Source organism: Cryptomeria japonica, chromosome 3 (genome assembly GCF_030272615.1).
Source record: "Cryptomeria japonica chromosome 3, Sugi_1.0, whole genome shotgun sequence".
NCBI classification, from domain to species: domain Eukaryota; kingdom Viridiplantae; phylum Streptophyta; class Pinopsida; order Cupressales; family Cupressaceae; genus Cryptomeria; species Cryptomeria japonica.
In genome coordinates this window covers 580515551-580535694 of record NC_081407.1, presented here as the reverse complement: position 1 = coordinate 580535694, position 20144 = coordinate 580515551, and positions in this window count along the sequence as shown.

The window sequence follows — 20144 nt, the reverse complement described above, 5'->3', positions numbered from 1 at the left end:
TCTGTAGTTTTCCAAATCTGAGAACAATCGCTTGGAGGTATGTATAGTTGATTGACTCAATTTTCATACAATCTCATAAAATTTAGAGATATGTAGGATAGGGCCTAAAATAGCCCACATGATTGACTCAATATTGGTCTAACACAATGATAAATAGAAAAGCACAGAATACAATCTTAGGTTGGAAAGTAGACACCATTCAATGAGGCCCTTACAATAAAATACCAAAACAAAATGAACAGATAGAGAGTCTGGCAACACTAGCTCCACTCCATGACACACACTTCTCGGCCATGCCAATCTCTCTTGCCCCGAAGATCCGAAGATCTTATAGCCAAGGGATTTCTATATGATAGTGTAAGGTACATGAAGGGTATCTATGGGGTATGATCTGCATTGCCGAAATCACTGAATGTAGTATTTTTGGCAACTAAATTGGTTCGTAGTATTAGGTTTCAAGGGATCCTAATCCAATGACAAATTCTTAGAGAAAGCCACTTAAAACTTTAGTTGAGCTTATCAGTGTAGGGAATGCCCCCACAAACATCGAATTCACTCAACAATCTAGCCGTCTGACCAGTATACTTATATAGCGGCTCAAAAAATCCACTCAAGAGTACGCTGGGAGAGATGATATCCCCAATGTATCCCAATTCGAAGTACCTCTATGGGGTAATGAAATCCCCAGTCAAAGACACCACTCACTACGTAGAATAAAATAAAAATTGGATGTCATTGTCACCTTCCTCTTTTCTCCCAAGACCCCGAAGGCGGGTGGAAAGTTGGTTAATGCAATAGTAGGTCCACCCCAAACACGATAAAAATTATTTACCTTAAGAAAAAAGAAAAATGATTTAATCTAATACAAATTGATTCACGTTCATTTTATAGCCCAAATTTAGGTGTTGAATATGCATGTGCATGTCCATTTTGAACATCAACTCGAAATATGAAGGCATACATTTCAATTTTAACCATTTGTTAATTTTAAGCACCAAAAGACAAAGTGTGAGATACATGCATGTCAATTTTAGCCCATGTTCATTTTAAGCACCAAACAACGAAGTGTGAGATTATCCATGCATGTGCATTTTAATTGTTGTTGACTTTAAGCACCAAAAGATGAAGTGTTAGATGTTGCATGCATCTGATCTAATCCTTTCAGTAAATCTGCCATAGGCTATAAACAAGAGATTAGTTGTAAAATCAAACCAACAGATTACAAAAACTCAAAATTTGACAAAAGCAAATGCGTGACAATACCTATTCGATTGTGTGATACTTATAGACCGAATGCGTGAACCTGACAAAGCATATGCGTAATTCTGAAAAACTGAATGCATAATGAGAATAGATCAATTGCGTAATAATAATAGGTCAATTACATGACAGATAGGCAGACAACAAAAAATAAAAAAATAAAAAAAAATAAAAGAAAACTAAACCCGATCAGCAACCTGCAAAACCAACTGTGAGGCCCTAGCCAAATCTCTCATCATCCATTCAATATTGATTAGATTATATTTAACTTGATAAGAAAGAAATAAGTTGTTATATCTATCAAAGGCCAATTGTTCTTTCGAATCTTGTATCTTCTTTTCTGCTTGGAGAACCTTTTGATAGCGTTTGGCTTCTCTTCTTTGTTCTTTCGTCCTTCTTGCACCTGAAATCTTGAACTGTACCTTTCTTGCCATAAATTGTTATAATCAAATCATGAAATAGAAGTAATCTATTTCTTGATTAACCCAATTTTAGACATAATTAGACAGATTAAATAACAGATAGAATAAAAAATTAAACAAAAATTTTCCCTGCAAATGCATGATCTAGAAAGCGCGATTGCATGACCTGGAAAGGGCTATTGCGTAACCCTGTTCGAGTGAATGCGTGACCCCGAGGGGTCAAATGTGTGGTGTTGTATATGTGATTGCATGATGATGTAAGCACGATTGCATGACGGAAAACTTGTTCTCAAAATCTGTGCAAAATTTGTTATAAAAAAATGCAAAAATCCCAAAGACGTGCAAAAATTACACAAAGAACAAAGAAGGTAAATTAGTTGTTTATTCACATCGGGTTCACCAAAATGACGTATGTAGAATTCATCTTTAAAAAAAATATTAAATATCAATTAGAAGCAAAGGGAAATCACGAATCCCTATCTAATCAAAGAATCTTAACAAACTAACAATGAAATATCACAATCAAGCAAATAGGAATTAAAATAATTCAAATCAAACTCCCTATTCCAAGATTGCATATAGCTTCCATTTCTCTTCTCTTCTCTGTGGTATGATGGCTCTCGAATATTGCGCTGGTAACCTGCAAGTGACACAAAGATTCAAAGTTCATGATTGTTAAAAATGGAGATTGAACGCTCAATTTATAGATTTTTGGAGAAGATTGATTGAAAGGTGGAACATAATGATCAAGAGGTGGAACTCAAGTGAGATCACATGTTGATTGATAGTTGAACTATTGACTTGGAGGTGAAACAAAATAGATTGAATAGATTAATTGAGTCAACTAATTGAGAAAAAGTTGACTGAAAGAAGAAAAAGGATGATTGTAGGAAATTAAGAAGATGACAAAGAAAGCTTAATTTAGAAAAAAGCTAACTGAAAGATGGAAATAGAGATTGGAGAGATAATGATTTAATTAATTAATTGATTTAATTAATTAATTTAGCATGTGCTTTCATTTTAACTTAGATTTTCAATGTAATCTTTGCATGAGATTTTAATTCAAATAATTGAATTTATTTTAATTCAATTTAGCATTTGAATATATTTAGAACTTGACTTTGATTTTCAATTTGGTTTTTGAAATCATGCACATGTATTTTAATTTGGAAGAAATTAGAAGAATTAATTAGTTAATTAAATAATTTAAAGAAACTATTTAATTATTTACAAATGGAATTTAATTAAATAATAAAGATTTTCTAATTGAAAGGATTAAATTACAATTAATTAAATAATAAATATTTAATTAATATTTAGAAGAGGGTTGAATGATTAGATGATTAGAGGTAGAAATTGAAAGTTAACTTATTTAAATAATAACGATTATTTAAATTGGGGAATTAATTAGAATTAATTAAATAATAAATATTTAGAAAATGGTTAAAATGATTAAATGATGATGGAAATAGAAAATAGAATAATTAGTAAGATGGCAAGGAAATATGAATTTAGAAGAATATGATTAATTAACTTAATTAAATAATTAAAGAATTATTTAATCAATTAGGGGAATAATTAGTACATGATCAATGGGACATTTTTAGGTGTCTACACTATCAAGTATAATTTTTTGATGGAGAAGGTAATGAAGTCAATTTGGTTTGAGAAATCATTTGAGTGTTTTAGAGATAGATTGGGAGTTTTTACCCCTCCGGTAGAGGCTTGAGTGATGTTGATTGCCATTAGTCTGGTATGCATTATCAAAATTATCACTCATTCCAGATTGATGTGTTGGTGCTACTACTTAGGGGGAGTAGTGAGCTGTGTGTTTCAGAGAATTTATGATTTTTCTTTGATGTTAATGTCAGATTTATGGAATTGATGTCGAAGGGGAAGAGATATATATATGTGAAAAAGAGAGATTAACAATGATATCAGTCAAAGGGGAAGGAACAAAATTTTAGATTGATTTCATCCCATTGGAGGAGTTTGGTTCAGATCTATGGATGGTTAATTGGTACAATGATATTTGGTTATGAACTTCATTGTCGTATCATTTGGGGAGATTGTTGGATGTCTTCCTTTGGGGGAGACTTGTTTGACATTTCTTGGTACTTGGATGATTTTCACATCGAGTGTTTCCATCAATGCCAAAGGGGGAGATTGTTGACAATTCGGAGGAATTGATTATGTGTTGCATTGATTTTTGTCATTGATGTCAACACTAGTTGTTTTTCTATCTACCGCATTCCAGTAGTGTGGTTGAATTGTGATGAACATATCGGGGATATCTTTCAGCTTGTGGAAATGGTTTGGTTTGGTTATCCATGTGTTCCTGATGTGTATCACATTCCGTTGGTTCAAGATTTGATGATCTAGATGCTATCATTTGTTCTAGTAAGCCTTTTGGTTACCGGTAAGGGTTTTATAGGTAGAGGTTTTCTTAAGATCTTGTGATGAATCCGATAAGTGGTGTTGGTGCATCTTCTAGAAGGTTATCAGAATGTTGATGGTTATCTTGTTCATGCTCCAGTTGATTGGTGGTTTTTAATTTAGCACTGGACCTATTTTATTCTATGTTATCTTGCTAGGTTATGGACTAGTTTATGTAATGTGTTGGTTGATGCTCTGATGCATCACCGGTAGGATTTATTATTTGGTTAATGTTGTTTTAGTCTTAGGCTGACTTGGTTTATCATTGGTTTACGATATTATGTAATGGATCTATTGTATTATCTTTTAGGAGGCCAACCTAATTGTTTAGGTTCTGAGTTGGTATAAATATGATGTAAGATATCTTTGTAGATCATGATATGTGGATTATAAGATTATCTATATACTAATAATGTTGTAATCTTATGTAGAGATTTTGATCGATCATAGGTGATCGAATTTGGTTTGTGTAATAGGTTTAATACCTCTGATATTTAGCTTAACCAAAACTATATTCAGGCATAGGAGATGCTATTCTTGCAGTTCAATCTTCATTCCAGATTATAGTTCGATGTTTTGTGTAGTTAGTGAGGCTCCTTTTGCAATGAGCAGTGTGCTATAGGTTGCTAGCCTTCTTGCATGTGTAGGCCCCTTATTGTAATATTTATTCATCTGATCAGTGGATAGATATTATGGGTCTCCAATCCCACCGTGGTTTTTCCTCTTTGAGGCTTTTCACATATAAATTTGTGGTGTTATGTTGTTCATCTATGTGGTTGCATTGTTGCTTATGGCTATATGCTTTTATGTTTAACGATTGCTAATAAGGTTAAATTTATTCATTCTGGTAGAACACTAATTCAAACCCCCTCTCAGTGTTCCTGGATCCCAACAATAATCTATGGTGATATCAAAACTAGGTTTTCTCTCCACATCTACATAACAAGAAATCTCATCCACTCCATTTCTTTCATTCATCCCATTTCACCCATTTATCTTGGAGACTCTAATTTATTCATTCACTCCCTCTTCATCATCTTCATATTTTCATTATCTAGTCCTCCTATCCATTTTGACAACACACCCGTGTTCTTAGAACCCACATGTCCTCTCGAGGGGGCATACCACTACCTTTTCATCATCCTTCCTCATTTCACCTATGACTAGGGCATCATTCTACTCATCCTTATTCTTTCCATCCACTATGTTTTATTCTTCTTTGATAAACCATCACTTCATGACGCTATATCAAAGAGGGTCAAAATTTAGACACTTAAAATTAATTAAATTAATATTTAATTAATTTAAGCCTCACACCATAATGAACCAGTTTAATAATGTTAATTCACTTCTTCTTATGTTAATTAAATCAAATTTTATCAATCTTATCACTATAGTCCAATAACTAATTTATCAATAAATTAATTATTTCCTCAATCTTCTAAAGTCACCTCAACCATTATTTCTACTAAAACCCACTTAATTAATTTTAATTAATTAACCTAGCTCAAGTGATTCCTACAAATCACTTTTCCTAATGTCCACTTAGCCTAATTAATTTTTCTAGAAGCATGCTTATCATTATCCTCCAATTTCATATTCCTCCACTCATTATCTGTGCTCATGTTACATCCTCCTAACTTTTTCACTTGCACTCTAATCTCTCATTAACCCACCTAATCAATCCCCATAATAATTTGCACATCCCTATTCACCTTGATACTTTCAAATAAATTCGAATTCTTTGAATCTCCCCATGCATCCTCTTCCCAAGGAATTTTTAAGTCATTTATCCATTTAGTCTTCCCAAACATCCTCTCTTTTTGGAATTTTTAATTCCTTCTTCCTTCCCCCAAGGATTTTAATATTCCTTTTTCTATTCCCAATGTACTTGGGATCCCTCCCCATGTACATTGAGAGGTGTGGAGATAAGAAATAACTTTATGGTATATCTCTTAAATCTCACACCTTGACCTCTCAATCCATTTGCTCCCTCTCAAATCGACCTCAACCCTTCATCCCAAAATCAGTCTTGGCCCTTTATTTTGACCTCCTCCAATCTATAAATTAGAGTCTTTGTTGTTCACCAAAAGTGATAACCCAAGAACACTTGCAATTGATCTATGAAGTAGCCAATTCAATCTATGAAGAACCTCAGGGCTTGGACAACATGACAAGGATATGAATCCTTCTACTCTTTAGGCTCTGCAAAATATAGGTGGGTATATCTTTGAGGCTTAGAATTAAACCTATTACACATCTATGACAGCATCAACATAAACAGATAGATCTCACCAGGGCTCTAAAACAAGTAGTTTATTGCAGATGGGCTAGATCTACACATAAAACTCAACTATGCTTGAGCATAAGATAGATGAAACATTTCAAAACATAACATAAACTAAAGATATTCTGATTGGATTTTAAATTGGTTTCAAAACCCCCTTAATTGCAAGATCAGTGCCTTATCAAACAGCAACAGAGTCATACATCAAACTATAGATGAAAACTTACTACAGATCCATCTTAATTCTTAAGTATTCCTGCATTTAATGCCTTGCATAAATACATTACTCAACTCATTCACATAAAATATCAAATCCAGAAACATTAACCTTGTTTTATTAATGTTTGCTCATAAAGTTTAAAATCTTCCTTCAAGATTACCCACAAACCAACATTACACTCACAGACACAGTTGCTCATGACCAACTTGATCCTCCTTAAGAATCAGATTTGAATAAAATGAGATTACATTTCAGAGATAAATTCTATATGAATTTGTGCATGCCTTACATACACAAGAACCTGCAACTAAGATCACCTATAGAAAAGAATTGAACTCCATTATTGAAAGGAAAGCTCTGCTCTATACAATTTTCAAGAATACTCAAAATTGGAAACCATGAAAAAATGGAGCCATTCTCCAAATTTTTGGAACCCTTACAAATGAGAAGAATTGAGAATAAGAAGAGGAGGGAAATATCAGATCTGTAATCAAAATTGCCAAGTGTCTATTTTCTCTAACTAAAATTCTTTACCTTCTTCTTTCCCATGGAAACTACTCTCAAAATATCCCAAATTGGTTAAAATTAACTACCTAGTCGGATTCCTCACTCTGAGAACTTTCCAAAAACATATAATACTTCATATTTTGGCCAAAAATACAACCCTGGGTGAATTAATCATTTATGTGTGCACATCATTTAAATTTTTCATTTATTCATATAGTTTGAACTATATAATTAACATGCATTTAACTTTGATTTTTGCTCTGATTGTGCCCTAATGCCTTGCCACATGGCAGCCTCCGATTGGTTCATAGGGTCTACTAGGTGCCACCTCAATTGACACCTCATCACCGCCATGTGTCTACTTGCTTGTCATCCACCTAGGTGCCACCTCTGCACCACATCATCACCACCGGGACGGGACCTACCTGCTGGACATCTGACTGTACCTACCACGTCATTGCCACCTGGCTTTTGCCATTTTTACATTTCGCCTTTCACCATTTTGCGGCCTCTAATGGGTGAGCATCTTGCCTTTACGAAGCAGCGCGGATCGTCCGATCTCCTGAAATCTGCATGATCTTTACCTCGGTGCATTTTCAGAAATGATTTTCGCCATTTCGTGGCCTCTAATGGGTGAGCACCTTGCCTTCGTGAAGCAGCGCGCTTCATCGGATCATCTCGGACTTGCTCACTGATTAAGTCGGCCCTCCTCTGTAAAATTCACTTGTCTGCCTCTGGAAGTGTGCCTGCGTGGGGTCCACCTGTCGCCATCTATCACTTCCTCAGATGCCTTGGGATCCATGCCCACGTGTGGGGTCCTCCTTGGGAGCTCAATGGGCACCGTCCATAAAAAGCGTTGATGGCTTTGACATTAAGCATTGGTGGAGATTTAGTTATAAATATCAAAATACCCCACTTCCCAGCAAATGTGGGATAATTCATTTTGCCTGAGACTTCATTTTGAAGCTTTTCCTGAGCTTTAATGGCATTTTCTGTGGCCTATTCACCATGCTACATAGAGAGGGAGGAGATGATAGCTGCACTTTGTCGTTGGAACTTCAAATTTCCGCACCATGCCAAAGGGGGGGCTCCAGCCTATAGATTGCATGTTGTTTCAAACTTGTTTATGCCCTCCAAACAACATACAACACAAATGGTCAAACTACTACTAATTTCATCGCACCACATGGATGTTGGCAAAGTCGCGAGAGATTGGCTTAGCACCATTCCACATGCACTTGCTAAGAAATTTCAAAGGCCTCTTTAGAAGCCATTGTGCCACTCACACTCCCAGTCAAAGACTGCTCACAAACCCACGCAGAAGGAAATATTTACATAGACTACTCTTAATTGCATTTGTTTTGCCATCGACCAGAGGCTTTCACATGAGGGAGGAGACACAAGGCATAGAAAACACCACACTCAGGGAGGGGAATACTTGATTGGTCTTGTTGAATGCTTCAACTTCACACATACCCCCTCCACTGTCCACGCATTTTCTTTTGTTCATTGTTTGGAAGATTTCACCAATGTCTTTTATCATGCCACGCACAACAAGGAGAGAATGGGAGGGGAGGGTGCTGATTGCATTTGATTTCTCTACAGTTTTTATTTATTTTTAAAAAAAAATACTTTATGCCCCCTTTTAAAACTCCAATTTCAGTCTTTCACCATCCACGCAGAGGGAGAGTTAGGTAGCACATGAAGGAGTTTGTTGTGGGTTTTGTTTTCAATATGGTCCTTACCCACCACGCCATTGGAGATGAAGAGGCATGTGAGAGGTTTCAAACCGGACTTTACTACTTCCAGAACACTTGCTTGAGAACTTTATTTATCCCATAAACTCCAATGCCTTCTTCACATAGCAGGATAAGTAATGAAAAACAACAGAGGTATTTACGTGGGGGGGGGACCTCAATTATGCAAATTCTAGTAAATAGGCATACATAAAATTTCCAATTTTCACATCAAAGGCATACCATCATCGTCTTCTCTTCACAATGATTAGAATAACAAACATCTAGTCTAAAACTTTCTCTAGCATTATCATTAGTCAAAAGGGAGATTGCATGCCATGAAATAAGAGCAGCCCGCCACAAGACTTAATGCATAAGCCTGAGCTAGGTCGGGCCCCAAAGTGGGTCTGACTAAAAAAAAAATTTCGTTTTCATTCAACTGACCTTTGAAATGCTTCACGGACCTCAAACATATCTCTGCAAATGATCGACATCATCTTTGGATCATTAATCCACATTTTACAACTTTCTAAACACTTGCGCCACATTTTCGCATTTAATCGCGAAGACGTATTTTTCAAACCTATCAAAACACCTTTCTAGAGCTCGCCATCTGACAGGTGTGTACTCTGATATGCAAGAATGAAATCTACCAAACGGTTTCTCAAGATGAGTCCCGAGTGAAGAGATATTAATCGGCAAAAATGACCAACTGGCTTTGTCGACACTGTGGACCTGATGAAGTCAATGTTCTTGCAACACATGATGCCTTTCTCAAAAATATCAAACGACCTCCGTAGGCCCTTATATTTGAAATATAGGTACCTTGAAGTACATATCAAAACTTGGAAATCTTAGTTCGATCACAAGACTGACAGGATGCAAATGGTGCTCTCACAAAAATGGCTACATTACCTGATATAGCATTGAAAGTATGGATAACTGAAAACGATGGCTAAATGAAGCCTTTTGAAAACCGATCAAACGGATTGGCAGAGGCTTGAAATTTGAAACATAGCTTTTCATTTATATCAGCATTAACGTGTAAGAAACATTCTGACATGACGCTTACTGAGGCAACTTTTACACTTATGCAAAACGGGGTTCCGACTAGCTGTCAAAACGGGGACTACTCAAACCACACAAACTGCAAACGGATTTGGCTCTGAAAACTGAGCAAATGGATTTATTAGGACTTGAAAATTTGTAGGATGACTCACATTTATTCATACAATTTAATCCATTTTGAATTTCTCCATGACGATCAACAGGGAAAAAGATATAATCTCTCAAAGTAGGCTACTCAATAAAATCTGCATTTGTGCTTTAAATGCACTTTCAGCTCACCCCTCGAAATGGGTACCTAGTAAACTTATCCAAATTGAATTTTGAAAGTTGCACATCATTGAATAGACCAAATTAAAGGTGTAGAACATGTTTCCTGGGCCTTACCCTCTAAAAATCAACCAGCTCTATTTTACCCCCTATCTAATTAGGCCATTCAAACTGACTTATTTGGAAATGCAAAGCAAAAATTTGAATTGGGCCTCCAAACTTGACTCAAAATTAATGAGTCCCAATAGTGGCTCTGACTGGGGATGGTTGATTGCAAGATCAACACAAGAATATAGAATCAATGGTTAAGCAGACCTCCCAAAAACGGATCACTTCTCTTCTCATCTCATTTCAAAAAACAGGGCTTTCTTATTCTACCCAAACAACAGGGCATTTTATTGTAAACCACACAACTGAAAGCAAAGCAACTGTATAATATATACAAATATACTAAACTGATTATAAGCTGCTCCACTTTCCTCAATATTTACCTCTATCAAAAATCTGATTTTCATCTCTTGATGTCATGATCCAAACAAAGGCACCTTTCAATAACAACTGAGCATAACTTTTATAATCCACCTCTTTTGTCTCATCACTGTAACAGCTAGTGTGCTACCTTTTGTCTGATTTTGAACTTTACGATCACACACTATCTCAAAAAAGGTAAAACCATGAGACAACTCATTATAGAGGCATTCCCATAAGATACCATACATTTCACTATCCCAATCAATTCTACCATTTGCAAAGGCATCATCATGCTGAACATGAAAAAGAAAACACTCATTTTCAACATTACAATTCCTATCAGCACTCACCTTGTTATCATTTAAATTCATAGAATAAGGGGCATTAATAATCAACTGATGCAAACAAGGAACATACATGTTACAATCTAGACGTGACACTTCACTATGCTGATCACACCCCATACTATCCTTGTTTATCAAACTCAAAACCTCCACATTCTCAACATCCCATTCATGGAAAAGAATGCATACCTCCGGCTGAAGAAAATCCTTAGCTAACTCTTTCTCTTTCAAGCTTACATCCACCTAAAACACTTTCATTTGTGGTTTTAAATGATCATCACATAACCCATGCCTCTTACCTTCATCATGAAATAATTTTTTACAACCCATGCTATTGCTATTCGGAATTTCATCAGTATTATGGACTGGTTTATCATTTACAACATCTGGTTGATCAGTTATTTCTTCATACAAAGGGTTAGAAACAAAATGAAGAATCCCCTTATGAACATTATGACACTGAAGTGGCTGGTCCGTATCTATATCAACATTGAATAAAGCATTAGTAAAATTGCTAAAGACACCATCCATTCGATCATCATAATCATCTTCATCAAACAAAGAAGAAATTGAAACTTGGTTAGAACAATCCTCAGTGTTCCATGTTTCACATCCATAAGATTTTATCCTATGACCATCATTCTAAAAATCAAGATAATCATACTTATCTTGCCACAACTGATCTTCTTCACCAATAGAACACTCGTCATCAGCCAAAGAATGAAAATGAACATCGCTGCCATTTACTTCATCAGATGAACTTTCAGTGCATTCACTAAAATTTTCTATCATAAAACCATCTGTTAGATAAGCATGTTCATCAAGTGTACAAGCATCCAATTCATAGTCCTTTTCTGAAGAATCCTCTTCACCATGTTGCAGAAGGTCTTCATGAATAGCTCAAAGGCTCTCCAACATTTGAACCTTCTTGTCCACAACTTCAAGAGCTTTCCTAAGTTCTACAATCTTCTGGACTTGGATTGCACTTTGCTGTTCCATGTGAGATTATGTTAAAATTCCTCCATCCATGTGTGCTATATTTTCATTGCAATCATGTGCACCCTTGAAATTTTCTGAATTAACTTTGTGCATAACTTTCAAAACAGAAAGATTATCAACATGATTAGAAGAAGTGAAATCTGAAGTGAAATCTAAAAATAGATTTACTTCATCCTCAACACAATTGAGATTATCAATGTTTAAGTGAGCATCAACTATTGTTTGCACTAAACAATTCTGATTTTCATCATATTGCACACTTTCACTTGCACAAACAACAACACTTAGTAATCCCTCTGCATTTGGTATTTCAACATCAACTACATCCGCAGCATGTAAAAATTGATGGTCATCACCATCATTATTTTCATTAATATTATCCTAGAGAAATGCATGATTCACTTGGTAATTGGCAGCCACATAATCAACATAACCGGCATACAAATCAAATGGTACATATCCCTTGTATATATCAATCTCCATATCAACATTTTCACAACACTTCCCACCAATCATTCCATCATTACTGTGAGAGACAACCAGCATTAACAGTAGAGGTTCTTGACTCTCATTCAAATCTGAAACACATGCATCAACAAAGCCATTTGGAACTGTAGAGCTTGATGCACCTAGACAAGGAATGATTTGCTCATCTTCACATGGTATTTCACCATTGAAGGTATTTTGGCATGAAACAACAACAGACACAAATCTCTTTGAGATTCCAAACTTCAATTTATTTTCCATATCCCTAGCTGTGTTAAAGGCTTCATGCAGAGTCTTAGGTTCTTTGTTTCTCAGTAAGAAACTCATCTTCTCATCAAATGCACTCATATAAATATCAAGACATACTTTATCATCAAGTTTATACTTTTTGGAAATTTAAGACAAAACTTGTGAAAATCTGATATTAAATGTTGGTACCAATTCATCTTCCCTAATTTATATATAAGTGAATTCTTTTAGTGAATCATAATCACTCATTTTTTCATCAAATTGGTCTATGAAATCTAAAACTAGTTCTTCCCATGAGGAAATACCATCTGCCGGCAAAAAGGAGAACCAATCCCTTGCATCCTCCTTCAATGACTGAACAAACAACTTCATCCATACATCTTCCTGGCAAATTTCAAACTCTCCTATCAAATCTGAAAATCTTTTAACATGTTGACATGCTGATTCTGATTTCTTCCCATTGAAAATTGGCAAATACTTTCTAATTTCCATGGGTATGGGATTTGGGTAATCCAAAATACATTCAAAGTTTAGAGAAGCATAGTGCTTCATACCGAAACTCTTCCTATTACATGGTTGTTCTGGTTTACTAGGCATGGTCTTATGTGGATAACATTGGGGCTGAAAAAGTTCACTACACATTTATTCTTACTCCCACAAATGATTATACAATCTTGGATAAAAACTTCAAGCAAATATCCTTATACTGAAACTATTTCACAACATTGCTTGACACAAAGCTCCTCCTAAATTTGCATACTACGGAAGATCATATACATTGGATATTTTAGCAGCATAGATATGCAAATTAATTTTTTGTGATTCCTCTTTCCCTCTAGACTAGTGTTGTTCACTAAATGGGAAAACAACATTACACATTCTAATTTTCAGAACAAATATCTTTGCATTTGAAACCTCTGAAAATACCTGGAGTTTTGTAGCTGTAGGACTTGTAAATTAGAAGATTAATTTCAACTTTCAGCACAGTCTTTTATACAGAGTCGCCACCTCTTGCATAGAGGACATTTTGAACAGCAGAATGCCATTCAACATAGGTTTTAATTCTCTATTTCTCCTTCAATCTCACTGCAATAAACACTCTTCCAAGCTATTTAACACTGGTATGAACCATAGAGTTGCCACCCAAATAAGGAATTGGGGAAAAGTTTGCATACAGCTGCAAGCACTTGCTCACAACTCAGCAACATACATTCACTGTTACTCCTTCAAATAATTATGACATGAAACACATATCATTCTGCAGATCCAAAACAAGGAACATTCTCTAACATAAAATCAATTTCAAAACTCTATGCATACACAATGGACAGACTAGCTGGATATGAAATTGGGCAATTCTTATTCAGCAATTCCCCAGCAGAGTCGCCATTTTTGTTGTGGTGACTTGGATGAGATAATCTCAACATTATATGAAACAAATTTCTTAATGAGAGACTCTTTAACAATTCATTCACTCCCCAGCAGAGTCACCATTTTTGTTGTTCACCAAAAGTGATAACCCAAGAACACCTGCAATTGATCTATGAAGCAGCCAATTCAATCTATGAAGAACCTCAGGGCTTGGACAACATGACAAGGATATGAATCCTTCTACTCTTTAGGCTCTGTGAAACCTAGGTGGGTATAGCTTTGATGCTTAGAATTAAACCTATTACACATCTATGACAACATCAACATAAACAGATAGATCTCACCAGGGCTATAGAACAAGTAGTTTATTGCAGATGGGCTAGATCTACACATAAAACTCAACTATGCTTGAGCATGTGATAGATGAAACATTTCAAAACATAACATAAATTAAAGATATTCTGATTGGATTTTAAATTGGTTTTAGAACCCCCTTAATTGCAAGATCGGTGCCTTATCCAAGGGCAATAGAGTCATACATCAAACTATAGATGAAAACTTACTACAGATCCATCTTAATTCTTAAGTATTCCTGCATTTAATGCCTTGCATAAATACATTACTCAGCTAATCCACATAAACTATCAGATCCAGAAACATAAACCTTGTTTTATTAATGTTTGCTCACAGAGTTTAAAATCTTCCTTGAAGATTACCCACAAACCAACATTACACTAATAGACACAGCTGCTCATGACCAACTTGATCCTCCTTAAGAATCAGATTTGAATAAAATGAGATTACATTTCAGAGACAAATTATGTATGAATTTGTGCATGCCTTACATACACAAGAACCTGCAACTAAGAACACCTATAGCAAAGAATTGAACTCCATTACTGAAAGGAAAGCCCTGCCTTGTACAATCTTCAAGAATACTCAAATTGGAAACCATGAAAAAATGGAGCCATTCTCCAAATTTCTAGAACCCTTACAAATGAGAAGAATTGAGAATAAGAAGAGGAGGGAAAGATCAGATCTGCAATCAAAATTGCCAAGTGTTTATTTTCTCTAATTGAAATTCTTTACCTTCTTCTTTCTCATGGAAACTTGTCTGGAAATATCCAAAATTGGTTAAAACTAACTACCTGATCAGATTCCCCACTCCGAGAACTTTCCAGAAACATATAATACTTCATATTTTGGCAAAAAATACAGCCCTGGGCAAATTAATCATTTATGTGTGCACATCATTTAAATTTTTCATTTATTCATATAGTTTGAACTATATAATTAACATGCATTTAACTTTGATTTTTGCTCTGATTGTGCCCTGATGCCTTGCCATGTGGCGGCCTCTGATTGGTTCACAGGGTCTGCTGGGCGCCACCTCAACTGACACCTCATCATCAGCATGTGTCCGCTTACTTGTCGTCCATCGAGGCGCCACCTCTGTGCCACATCATTGCCACCGGGATGGGACCTACCTGCTGGACATCTGACTGTACCTACCACGTCATCGCCACCTTGCTTTCACTATATTGCATTTCGCCTTTCGCCTTTTCGTGACCTCTAACGGGTGAGCATCTTGCCTTCGCGAAGCAGTGCAGATCGTCCGATCTCCTGAAACCTGCATGATCTTTACCTCACTGCATTTTCAGAAATGATTTTCGCCATTTCGTGGCCTCTAAAGGGTGATCACCTTGCCTTCATGAAGCAGTGCGCTTCGTCGGATCATCTCAAACTTTCTCACTGGTTAAGCCGACCCTCCTCTGCAAAATTCGCTTGTCTGCCTCTAAAGGCATGCCTACGTGGGGTCCACCTATCACCATCTATCACTTCCTCGGTCTCCTTGGGATCCATGCCCATGCGTGGGGTCCTCCTTGGGTGCTCAACAGGCATTGTCCGTAAAAACCCTTGATGGCTTTGACATTAATCATTGGTGGAGATTTAGTTATAAATATCAAAATACCCCACTTTCCAGCAAATGTGGGATAATTCATTTTGCTTGAGACTTCATTTTGAAGCTTTGCCTGAGCTTTAATGGCATTTTCTATTGTCTATTCACCATGCTACACAGAGAGGGAGGAGATGATAGCTGCACTTTGCCGTTGGAACTTCAAATTTCCACACCATGCCAAATGGGGGGCTCTAGCCTGTATATTGCATGTTGTTTCAAACTAGTTTATGCCCTCTAAACAACATACCACACAAATGGTCAAACTGCTGCTAATTTCATCACTCCACATGGATGTTGGCAAAGTCGCGAGAGATTGGCTTAGCACCATTCCACATGCACTTGTTGAGAAATTTCAAAGGCCTCTTCACAAGCAATTGTGCCACTCACAGTCGTAGTCAAAGACTGCTCAGAAACCCACGCAGAAGGAAATATTTACATAGATTGTTGTTAATTGCATTTGTTTTGCCATCCACCAGAGGCTTTCACGTGAGGGAGGAGACACAAGGCATAGAAAACACCACACTGAGGGAGGGGAATACTTGACTGGGCTTGCTGAATGCTTCAACTTCACACATACCCCCTCCAGTGTCCATGCATTTTCTTTTGTTCATTATTTGGAAGATTTCACCGGTGTCTTTTACCATGCCATGCACAGCAAGGAGAGAATGGGAGGGGAGGGTGCTGATTGCATTTGATTTCTCTGTAGTTTTCATTTGTTTTTAAAAAAATATACTTTATGCCCCCTTTCAAAACTCCAATTTCAGTCTTTCACCATCCACGCAGAGGGAGACTTGGGTAGCACATGAAGGAGTTTGTTGTGGGTTTTGTTTTCAATATTGTGCTCAGCCACCATGCCATTGGAGATGAAGAGGCATGTGAGAGGTTTCAAACCGGACTTTACTACTTCCAGAACACTTGCTTGAGAACTTTATTTATCCCATAAACTCCAATGCCTTCTTCACATAGCAGGATAAGTAATGAAAAACAACAGAGGTATTTACGTGGGGGGGGGACCTCAATTATGCAAATTCTAGTAAATAGGCATACATAAAATTTCCAATTTTCACATCAAAGGCATACCATCATCGTCTTCTCTTCACAATGATTAGAATAACAAACATCTAGTCTAAAACTTTCTCTAGCATTATCATTAGTCAAAAGGGAGATTGCATGCCATGAAATAAGAGTAGTTCGCCATAAGACTTAATGCATAAGCCTAAGCCAGGTCGGGCCCCAAAGTGGGTCCAACTAAAAAAAAATTTTGTTTTCATTCAACTGACCTTTGAAATGCTTCATAGACCTCAAACATATCTCTGGAAATGATCGACATCATTTTCGGATCATTAATCCGTATTTTACAACTTTCTAAACACTTGCGCCACATTTTCGCATTTAATCGCGAAGACGTATTTTTCAAACCTGTCAAAACACCTTTCTGGAGCTTGCCATTTGACAGGCATGTAGTTTGATATGCAAGCATGAAATCTACCAAACGGTTTCTGAAGATGAGTCCCAAGTGAAGAGATATTAATCATTGAAAATGACCAACTCGCTTTGTCGACACTATGGACCTAATGAAGTCAATGTTCTGGCAACACATAACGCCTTTCTCAAAAATATCAAACGACCTCCATAGGCCCTCAAATTTAAAATATAGGTACCTTGAAGTACATATTAAAACTTGGAAATCTCAGTTTGATCACAAGACTGACAAGATGCAAATGGTGCACTCACAAAAATGGCTACATTAACTGATATAGCACTAAAAGTACGGATAACTGAAAACGATGGCTAAATGAACCCTTTTGAAAACCGATCAAACGGATTGTCAGAGGCTTGAAATTTGAAACATAGATTTTCATTTATATCAGCATTATCTTGGAAGAAACATTCTGACATGACACTTACTGAGGCAACTTTTACACTTGTGCAAAGCAAGGTTCCGACTAGCTGTCAAAACAGGGACTAGTCAAACCACACAAACTGCAAATGGATTTGGCTCTGAAAACTGAGCAAATGGATTTATTAGGACTTTAAACTTTGCAGGATGACTCACATTTATGCATACAATTTAATCCATTTTGAATTTCTCCATGATGATCAACAGGGCAAAAGATATAATCACTCAAAGTAGGCTACTCAATAAAATCTGCATTTGTGCCTAAAATGTAGTTTGAGCTCACCCCTCGAAATGGGTACCTAGTAAACTTATCCAAATTGAATTCTGAAAGTTTCACGTCATTGAATACGCCAAATGAAAGGTGTAGAACATGTTTCCTGAGCCTTACCCTCTAAAAATCAATCGGCTCCATTTTACCCGCTATCTAATTAGGCCATTCAAATTGACTTATTTGGAAATTCAAAGAAAAAATTTGAATTGGGCCTCCAAACTTGACTCAAACTTAATGAGTCCCAACAGTCTCCTCTCCTCAGAAGTCATGCACTTTTCATACATTCATATGCTGGCCATTTCATCCCTTCATCCAGTTGTCATCTAATCTTATGCTATTAATTTGAAATCCAAAATAATCCATCATGCCATCATAATGCCCAAATCTTCTCTCATCTAATCCATATCCATCATCATCCAAATCTAATCCAGATCCAACCAATCTTGTTATGTGTGGAGAGAAATCCACATCCCAATCAAGGAGCTAATACAAACAAGTTAAGGAGGGGCACATCCTTGGTTTCACCAATAGCTCAATCAAAGGAACAAGAGAGAAATATCTCTTGCAAGGTATACGAAGCTTGGTTTATACTTTATTTGGTCGTTTATGCTTATTTGGGTTTAAACTAACCATCTAACCTTGCATTAGTTTTCGCTTGCTTCACAATGGATAATCATGTTTCTATTATCATTGTAAAGGACAAAACTCCATAAAGTTCTACCCAAAGGAGTAAAGTTATTTAAAAGGCTTTGGACCATCTTCCCCATTTTCCAAAAATGAAACCTCTGAATGTAATCTCACAACCTATCGAGGTAAAGTCACCTTGCAAGGTGTTTCACCTAAGACCACCACCTATTCGTTTCCAAAGAATGAGTATGACCCTGTAGATTAGTTATGAAGGATACCCACCCTCATTTCCATCCTTCAGCTTTTACGCATATCTCCTAAACATTTGCCAATTGTTTGGGGTTAGATTTAAAATCATCGTAATATCCATCCCTAAAAATTTCAAAAAAATTTGGTCGGACCATATGTGTTCCTGCCACGCTCCTCATTTTTTTTCCTGAAATTTCGGGAGACTGTTATGATTGTATTTACTAGCATAAATCAGGAAGATTGGCTGATTTTATTGATTTTTGAACCCTCTAGAATCTGAAATACCTTCAAAATTCAACATTTCAACTTTCAAGAAAATTTTTAGAATTAAGAGGTTATTTATTGTCTGCCCTGATTTTAAAAATTCTAATTTTAAAATTAAGTGGTATTCCCTTGGCCCTAATTTTAAAATTCTAATTTCCTTTTATTTTTGGAAATTGTGTCATCATTTCCCCCAACAAAGTTCAAATTGTGTAATCATCATTTCCTTGCATTTTGTATTATTCAATTTTGTAAACTTTTTTCTACAATTCAAAATTCAAATTTTCCCCCTAGTGCATGAGTTTTACCACTATTAGTCCTACCTATCCTATCCCTATTATACGAAGCATTAGAATTAAGGCCTCACAAGGTTTAATTACCGAGAAGATGAAGCCTAATTTGGGTGACTTCTTTAATGAGGATCATGCTAATTCTTCCCATCCTAATCATGTGCCTATTGATGGATCTCATAATGAAGAAGAAGCTTTAACTAGGGTTCCTTTAGATCAAATTTCTACATTGGACAATCAATTTGACAACTTTAAACAATGGATGTCCCAATAGTACCCTAATAGTGAAGCTCTTTCATTAATTGAAGGTCTTAAGTGTAGGCTTCAAAGTTATAATAATGGAATTGATATATTATGTGGCATTGCACATATTGTTCATTCTAATGTCATGCCTACCAAGAGTTGTGCTGAAACCCTAGGTTACTCACAACCTTCAACACAAGTCAATTCCTCTATTCCTTTG